This window comes from Mustelus asterias, chromosome 32, assembly GCF_964213995.1.
Source record: "Mustelus asterias chromosome 32, sMusAst1.hap1.1, whole genome shotgun sequence".
Lineage (NCBI taxonomy): Eukaryota > Metazoa > Chordata > Chondrichthyes > Carcharhiniformes > Triakidae > Mustelus > Mustelus asterias.
Genome location: NC_135832.1, coordinates 5,213,759 through 5,222,347, shown reverse-complemented (window position 1 = coordinate 5,222,347; position 8,589 = coordinate 5,213,759). Strand labels below are relative to the sequence as shown.

Below are 8,589 nucleotides of genomic sequence, written 5' to 3'. Positions count from 1 at the left end.
TTCACTCCTGTATTATACCCAACATCTCTCCCATCACCCCTGGCAATGTCCCATGCAATCGCAGAGTTTGAAACACCTGCCCCTGTAACTCTTCCATGCTTACCATCCAAGATCCCAAACACACATTCCAGGTTAATCAACGTTTCAGTTTCACTTCTTTCAAGTTGATCTATTGCATTCGCTGCTTCCTGTGTGGTCCACTCAGTATAGGAGAGACAAAACCAAGACTAGTTGATCGCTTTGCTGAGCATTTTGGAGAGGAAATTTATTCTGACAGAATAACCCCAGGAATTCAACGTGTCACACTTTGAAATGACTCGAAGTAATATACATTTCTGTGTTTATTTCATTCATTGGTTCCATAGTTGTAAAATCTGCAGGTTTCTTATCTCTCCCCAAATTTCTTGTCTCTCCCCGCACCCGCTCCCCGCAACCCTGCCCTTACGGAAACTGTGTCTGAGACATCACCCAAAATTCCACAGTTCCGAGTTTGATGGAGATTAGACTTCCTATGTAATAATGAGCAGAGTTTGGTGTGTATTACTTCCAACATTCCAATCCCATTCTCTTCCTGCCATTTGTGATGTTCTATGGCAGACATCCATCTGTTTCCAGAACTATTTGTTCCTGGAACAGGTTGCTACACTGCCTCCAGAGGATTATAGAATGAGGGTCACTCCATATCAAGCCTGATGAGTCTCTCCCACACTTAATGGCCAGTTTAAAATATTTTCCTGTTTGGCACTCAGACTGTTCGGCCGGATTATGGAAACAGTTTCGTTGGCCATCAATTCCTGGGGTAGGACTGGAAGTACGCCGGCATCTCCACATCGTAGGACTCGAACAAAGACCTTCTGATGTTGAGAATATAATGAAGATAACTTGTCTCCCTTCTGCCCGTGACAGGATGTGTACAAAAATGATGTCTACTTGAAAGAAAGAAAATCTTTGGGATTGCCAAACGAAAAGGTGAAGAACAGGAATAAAAGTAATTGATAGAGACTTTTTGAAAGAAATTCAATAAATAGGCATGTGATCTTCAAGGACAGGATCGGCCCAACAGAACGGTAATAAGAGCTGTTACAACATGACAGTGCGTTCAACTTTCCCAAAGACACAGGCGGATAGGAAGAGAAAGCTGTGATAACTGAGCTCGAATAAAACTGCAAAATAATGTTAATTCAAACGTTAAGATATCTGTCATTAGTGCAGGAGAATATTTGATCTTTAGTTTGTTTCAACAATATTGCAAAATCATTTCACTGTTTCATTTACTGATTAATATGTTAAACCCAATTATCGGAGAACGTCTTTTAAACAGGGAAATTTTAACAATATCCCTGAGTACCAATGTGTCAATGTCAACTTTTGTCGGATATTGCATTGAACTTACCGAATGAAAAAGTGAAGAAATGCTGAAAATACCTGTTAGGAAATAATGCAGCAAGACAAATCGACTTGGAACTTATTATTTATTTTGTTAATGAAATGTTCTCCTTGGAGAGACGAAGGATGAGAGGCATAGATCGGGTGGACTCTCAGAGGCTTTTTCCCAGGGTGGAAATGTCTGCTACGAGAGGACACAGGTTTAAGGTGCTGGGGGGTAGGTACAGGGGAGATGTTAGGAGTAAGTTTTTCACACAGAGGGTGGTGGGCGAGTGGTATCGGCTGCCATCAGTGGTGGTGGACGCGAACTCAATAGGGTCTTTTAAGAGACTCCTGGATGAGTACATGGAGCTTAATAGGATGGAGGGTAAGAGGTAGGTCTAGAAGGTAGGGATGTGTTCGGCACAACTTGTGGGCCGAAGGGCCTGTTTGTGCTGTCGTTTTTCTATGTTTCTATGAAAAGCTGTATAGGAAATTTAGTAAAATATAATCAGCGATTTTAAGGTGAGTTTCTTGCTCCCTGTGCGGCTGCACAATAACGGAGAAACCAGACCTCGACTGGTTGATCGCTTTGCTGAGCACTTTGGAGAAGAAATGCATCCGGGCGGAATAACCCGTGGAACTCGACTTGTCACACTTTGAAGATTATTGGGATTGTGAATTTAGCGTTTCTTTTTTCTCATATTCAGATTCCTATTTTGCCAATCGTGTCCAAAAATATTTATGTCCTCAGTCTTTCTTTGCCAATACCTTTGGACGGGAAAGAAATTTCCAGAGTCTGGTATCTATCTGGGGAGAAACTCGCATGACGGAGGGGAAGATTTGGTAACTTTATGTCACGAAAAAAACACTTTCACTGGGGCACATTTTCCCATCTGACATCAATTCTTTGTATAATGCCTATTCCTTTGATAAGCTGACCGGCTTCACTGCAACTCTTGCTTCTTTTGGCGTAATAAAAAAAACTCTCATCTGCAGTCTCAGCTGGAGAATGGGACAAACAATCTAACTTCTTGCTTGTCACACTTTGAGAAGGAATATGAGCAGGGCGCTGCCAATCAGCCGGTCTAGCCAGCTCAATCATTCGAACAGATCGTTACTGATCATTTTGTGACATTAGCTCCAAATTGCTGCTTGTTTCCCAATATCATTAACCTCCTTGACAATTAAGTCACTCAATCTAGTCTCCTCAAATACTTTTGACATTCCTGTCAGAGCGCCCTCTTATTTTCCAACATTATGTGATTGATAGATGTCACAACATATTCCAGACCCACTGAAACATTTGAAAGGTCACATCTAATCCCGTGACACTTCAACAAAAACGCCCTCCCTAAAATCTCAGTCACCTCCCCGACCAAATTCCTCTCTGCGCCAGTCACTTAAAGCACCTCTTCAACCGCTTCACCTTTCATGTATGTGTTTTCCATTTCTCCCAATCTTCATTAACTCTCTGTACCATGTGCCCAACCTTGTGCTTCCAAATATTCCTAACACCTGTGGCACGGTAGCGCAGTGGTTACCACTGCTGCTTCACAGCTCCAGGGTCCCGGGTTCGATTCCCGGCTCGGGTCACTGTCTGTGTGGAGTTTGTGCATTCTCCTCGTGTCTGCGTGGGTTTCCTCCGGGTGCTCCGGTTTCCTCCCACAGTCCAAAGATGTGCAGGTTAGGTTGATTGGCAAGGTTGAAAATTGCCCCTTGGAATCCTAAAATGCGTAGGTTAGAGGGAATAGCGGGTAAATATGTGGGGGTAGGGCCTGGGTGGGATTGTGGTCGGTGCAGACTCAATGGGCCGAATGGCCTCCTTCTGCACTGTAGGGTTTCTATGATTTCTATGAAAAGTGCTGAAGAGACTTCCGTTTCTACACCCTGTACGGGAACGTCTCACATTGCCGCCACTTTACTGGTCCTCAAAAACAATTCCAGACCTGTACCACCGCCCAACCCAACTCCAGTTCAGGGCTGCTTATTTCCCCATGTGCACCTGCACGCTCCTGCTCCAAAACATTTTCAATCATTTCAGTACCATCTCCGTGCTTCCATGTCCAATACTCCCGTCCCTTCCATCGCCTTTATTCCCTTCTCCATAAGTCCACTATCACCCAGTCATTCTCAAGTTTAATCCTTCAGATCTGTCCCAGCACGCATGCTTCTCAATGGCCTCACAATTCTAGACCTCTCAAATAAAATATCTTCCCTTCTATTTTTTACGCCAATGACTGTGTGGCCAGATTCCCCTCCAACTTAATTTTCAAATTTTCTGATGACACCGCCGGAGTGAGTCGGATCTGAAACAGTAATGAGACCGAGTACAAGGGTGAGATAGAGAATCTGGTGAACTGGTGCGACAGAAAAAAGCTCTTCCTCAGTGTCAACAAAACGAAGGAGCGATTCATCGACTTCAGGGAGCATCGTGGAGAACATGCTCCATTTAACATGAATGGGGACAAAGTTCAAATGGTCGACAGCTTCACGTTGTCAGTTTCCATACCACCAATAACATGTTGTGCTCCCATCCCCTTTGCCAACAGTGTAGTTAAGAAAACACAGCAAAGCCTCCACTCCCTAAGGAAGTTTGGCATGTGCGCTATGACTTCCACTAAAGTTTACAGATGCACCAGAGCAAGCATTATTTCCAATTGTATCACGGCTTGATATGGCTCCTGCCCTGCCCAACACCGCAACTAACTGCAAAGCGCTGTGAATGAAGCCCAGTCCCTCACACAAAACAGCCTCACATCCCTTGATACCTTCTGCATTTCCTGCTGCCTCGGCAAAGCAAACAGCATGATTAACGACCACACGCACCTTGGACGTAATCTCTTCCAACTTCTTCCATCAGAAGAAAGACACAGCAATCTGAGGTGGCGTACAAAACGAGTCAAGAACAGTATCTTCGGATGTTTAATGTACCGACCTCGCACTAAGTTGATCTTCCTCTACACTTAGCTATGGTTTTAACACTACATTTTCCTCCCCAAGGAACGGTATGCCATCTCTGTATAGCTTTCAAGAAGCAACGCTTTTCACTGTAAAATCATATATGTGACAATAATAAATCTAATCAAATCAAAGCCTGCAGCCAGCACATTTATCAGCCCTGTCAGACGACATGCCTACCTGTTCACATTGCCTCTATAATTTCAACTTTTTCCATTAACCCCTCCATATAATCACCCGTATCAACCACACTATTGAGCACACCCTAACCATCTCCTCTACAGCAACCTTTCACTCAAAGCTACGCTTGTCACTCTCCTCCCCTCATCCATTCCTGCACCACTTCAATCCATCAAATCTTTAAGCATCTCCCTTTGCACTAATAAATACCCGAGTCCGATACATTTTCCATCGTGTCAGAAACGTTTCAATGACTTTATTGTTCACTTTCCCGCCTCTGGAGCCAGCTCCAATCACCTCACCAACCAAAACCCATCCCGTTTCCAACTCTCTGTGATACCCTTTCTCAAACTTTCTAATCAAACCTCATCTAACAGTTAACACCTCGCAATTATGTATTTGACCAGAATTCTCTTTTCTGTTGGGGCACTCCCACCTTTCCACTTCACTATCTCCCTGCCCTCTCGCTCATTTATATCCCGTATTGCAGATGATGATCTCCACTGTTTGCCATGTGAAAGTCCAGCAACCTCCCACATTTTGATTTCCCTCATGCTTTCCCCCTCCAGTCCTCATCAATTGATGATTCTCTCTCTCTGCGGCCAAGTTTCCAGCCAAGCTGGCCTTACACTGTTCGAGTTGTACGCATTGTGTTTCCTCGACTCATGTTGAAAATAAACACACACACACTGCTGCATTCCAGTTGAAGCAGCTCCGAGAAAACTCCTCCTTCCACTCCTTGCCTCTGTCATTTAAATGAACTTCAACTGTAATTAATGATTATCAATACCGAAATAACATTGTGCTGAAAGTGGTTGTCTGTTCTCAGTCTGATTAATATAATACATTTAATGTTTACAGTGGACTAGCGATTGTTACATCATCATGGGCAGCGAATTATGTGTTAAGGAGGCCTCACAGAAATGAAGAGGATTAAGGAACAACATGATGGAAGCTGGGTTACATGATTCGACAGGTTTCCTGGAAATTAACATCCTGCCTCTATGCAGCAGTCCATACGGACGATTAAATTTCCCTCAGTCTTTTAATCTCTCATTTGAAAAACGATCAGAATAAATTACTCTGTTTTTATATTTTCATAGAATCTGATTTCCAGCTATATAATTGTTGGTGCCAATGAACTTCGTACTGAACTAACTCTTGACAGCCAATGAATTTTTATCGTACATTACAAATATTTAGATACTCTGCTGTTTCGATGTGTTGAAATGAGGAGTTGATTTTAATTGTGTTGAATCATGTGCCTGAGATTGGGAGTTCCATCTTCACTGCTGTTTGATCCCACTTTTCACTAATTTCCTAATTACATTAAGGGGATACTTGACCACCTCGATCAGCTGATTTCTGAATTGTCGCTGGGTTATTGTGTAAATGGCTGTGTTGGTGCAGGAGCTCAGAAGCAGCAGCATAATTCCAGCCTCTTGGAAAACAGGATTGCTGATAAATGTAGATCTGCGTTTGAAAACGGCTGTAATTCTGTTATATAAGAAATAAATCACTGCTGTCACCCAGAGCAGTATAAAACTAGCAGATATTGTAAATAGCAACACAATGGATCTTCTGCGGTTCATCAGCTCAGTATCCTTTTTCTTCCCATCATTGCTGTGCTGCCGGAGGCTCATTCTACAGCGATTGGCTCTAAAAATGCGTTTTATCGTAACAATGTTAAAAAGTAAAATCAGAAAGAATGGAATCACTGGGGTGAACAGCTGATCAATCCAAGAAAATGCTATCCAAGTGGGTAACATATAAACATATATTGATAACACGCAACCAAACCGTGCATTGTTGTAATAAGAAGAATATAGGAAGGGCCAGGGAATGTTCTTTAAACAGAACAGCGAGCTCACAATGCTGATTACCACAGTAGCACTTTTCTCGGTGCAGTATTTTGTTTTCATCTTTGGACAGCAAATGGCCACCAGGCGATCAAACGTAAAAGAGACCGTCAACCAAACAGAAATGTCGATGGCTGCCGGAGACATGTAGAGGATGAATCTGCACACGGGAGTGTAGAGCACAAACGTTTCACGCCAATAAATTACAGCAATGCGACGTAAGATTACATTAAATACAATAACCAGGAGATCCACTGTGGCCATAGCAACCAGGTAACGGGTAATGGATTTGGAGAGGCCACAATTTTTGAAAGACATGATTGCGATTGTCAGGATGTTCACTGTGAGCAATAGAATAAAATAATGTGAATCAATCAGGCGATAAAAATGCTGAAATAATAGTGCAATAACTGGTCAAAACTAAAAGTAGAGAATCATTTTATATGCTGTTCAAAATACTGAAATTCACATACCTGGCATTCAGCATAAATCTCCTGAATATGCAGTACACACTGTTGGTGATACGATGTGGTGTCTCAACATGCAGCTGTCATGTTATGTGTGAACTTCAGGTGGCGCGATTTGCAAATGCGAAATGAATAAATGAAAATTGAGCATAAAGCTGAGCAGAAGAGGAGAGAATGTCGGCAGCGTCCCCGGCTCCCTAAGCAACAGTTGGAGTGAACTATGGGTCAAATGCTATGCTGCTGCCGCTCAGGCTTCCACCCGGTTGTCACTTCGCACTGGGTCTCTATCTCTGGCTACAGCTGGCCGGTCCTTGGCTCCCTGCCACAGGGAAGTGTCGGCGTGGTGGCAGCACTGATGCTGCTGGTGGGTACCGCTGCTACGGGATGAGGCAATGGCCTCTTCTGCATCTGCACGGCGCGACAGCAGCGCCTTTCTCCGGTATCTGGTCATTAGCCACGTGGAGGTTGGGTTGAGCGCACACCTGGATTTGATTTGCTGTCACCTGCTCAAGTTGCAGTCGAGAACCATGTTCGATGTGATAGAAACATAGAAACGTAGAATGCCACAGCACAAAACAGGCCCTTCGGCCCCACAAGTTGTGCCGAACATATCCCTACCATTTAGGCCTACCTATTACCCTCCATCCTATTAAGTAGCATGTACTCATCCAGGAGTCTCTTAAAAAACCCTATTGAGTTTGCGTCCACAATCACTGACGGCAGTCGATTCCACTCGCCCACCACCCTCTGTGTGAAACACTTCCCCCTAACATTTCCCCTGTACCTACCCCCCAGCACCTTAAATCTGTGTCCTCTCGTCGCAGCCATTTCCACTCTGGGAAAAAGCCTCTGAGAGTCCACCCGATCTATGCCTCTCAATATCTTATATACCACAATTAGGTCTCCTCTTTTCAATTAGGTCTCCTCTCATCCTACGTCTCTCCAACAGAGGTGGCAATAAAGCCAAGACGAAGAGCCAAACATTCTGCAGAAATGTGACGCAACGCTGCTGGATGCTGTACAGAAGCACTTGGAAGTTTATGAAATCAGAATGAAAGTCGACATATCACCTTCTCCAGAACTCCCGCTATGGTCAATACACCAACTCATGCAGTCAACCAAACTTGACAGTGTATTCGAAGTAAACGCAAATGATCTGGCGGTGCACTCCTGGGACACGTGAGTGATGTTACGGGATGGCGCCCGGTGTTGAACGCGATTTACAACACATTAAAATATTGTCCCAGCTGGTCATCTAGGAGTTATCCAAGACTATCTTAGATATCGGTATAAGGTCGAAATTGCTGATTGTATGAAGGGCCTTCCACCCGGACAAGCAATACCTCTGGAATCCATCCTGGCCTTCATGAATAGGTTCGGATTAACCACAGGCTATTGCATTCGACAAGACATAACGGTTCGGACTCACTACATAGGTTTGATTAATAAAAGGCTGATACCAACCCAATTGGACACCATTTGGCGGCTGGCAATGTTTCCGGAAAGACAGAATTATGTCTGAATCCAGAAAATGAGTTCGAAGGCTCAGACCCCATAAAGGTCGAATGATTTGCACCGGCTGACCCAGTCCGCCCTTAAACGGAAATCTGTCCAAGCGCCAAAAGATGGACAGCCATTGATCGAATGGCCATTGCAAATGAACCACTTCTTCTGAGCACAACAGATGATGCTCGTATGCAGTTCAAGGATTCTGTCCCAGATTGGTGTCCAAATGATGAGAATAAATAAGTGAAAAT

At 43.9% G+C, this 8,589-nt stretch overlaps 1 pseudogene; it reads left to right on the top strand.

The window, feature by feature from the left end:
• Positions 1-7,224: 7,224 nt before the first annotated feature.
• LOC144481781 (iron-sulfur cluster assembly factor IBA57, mitochondrial-like) lies at positions 7,225-8,354 on the top strand (annotated as a pseudogene).
• Positions 8,355-8,589: the final 235 nt, after the last annotated feature.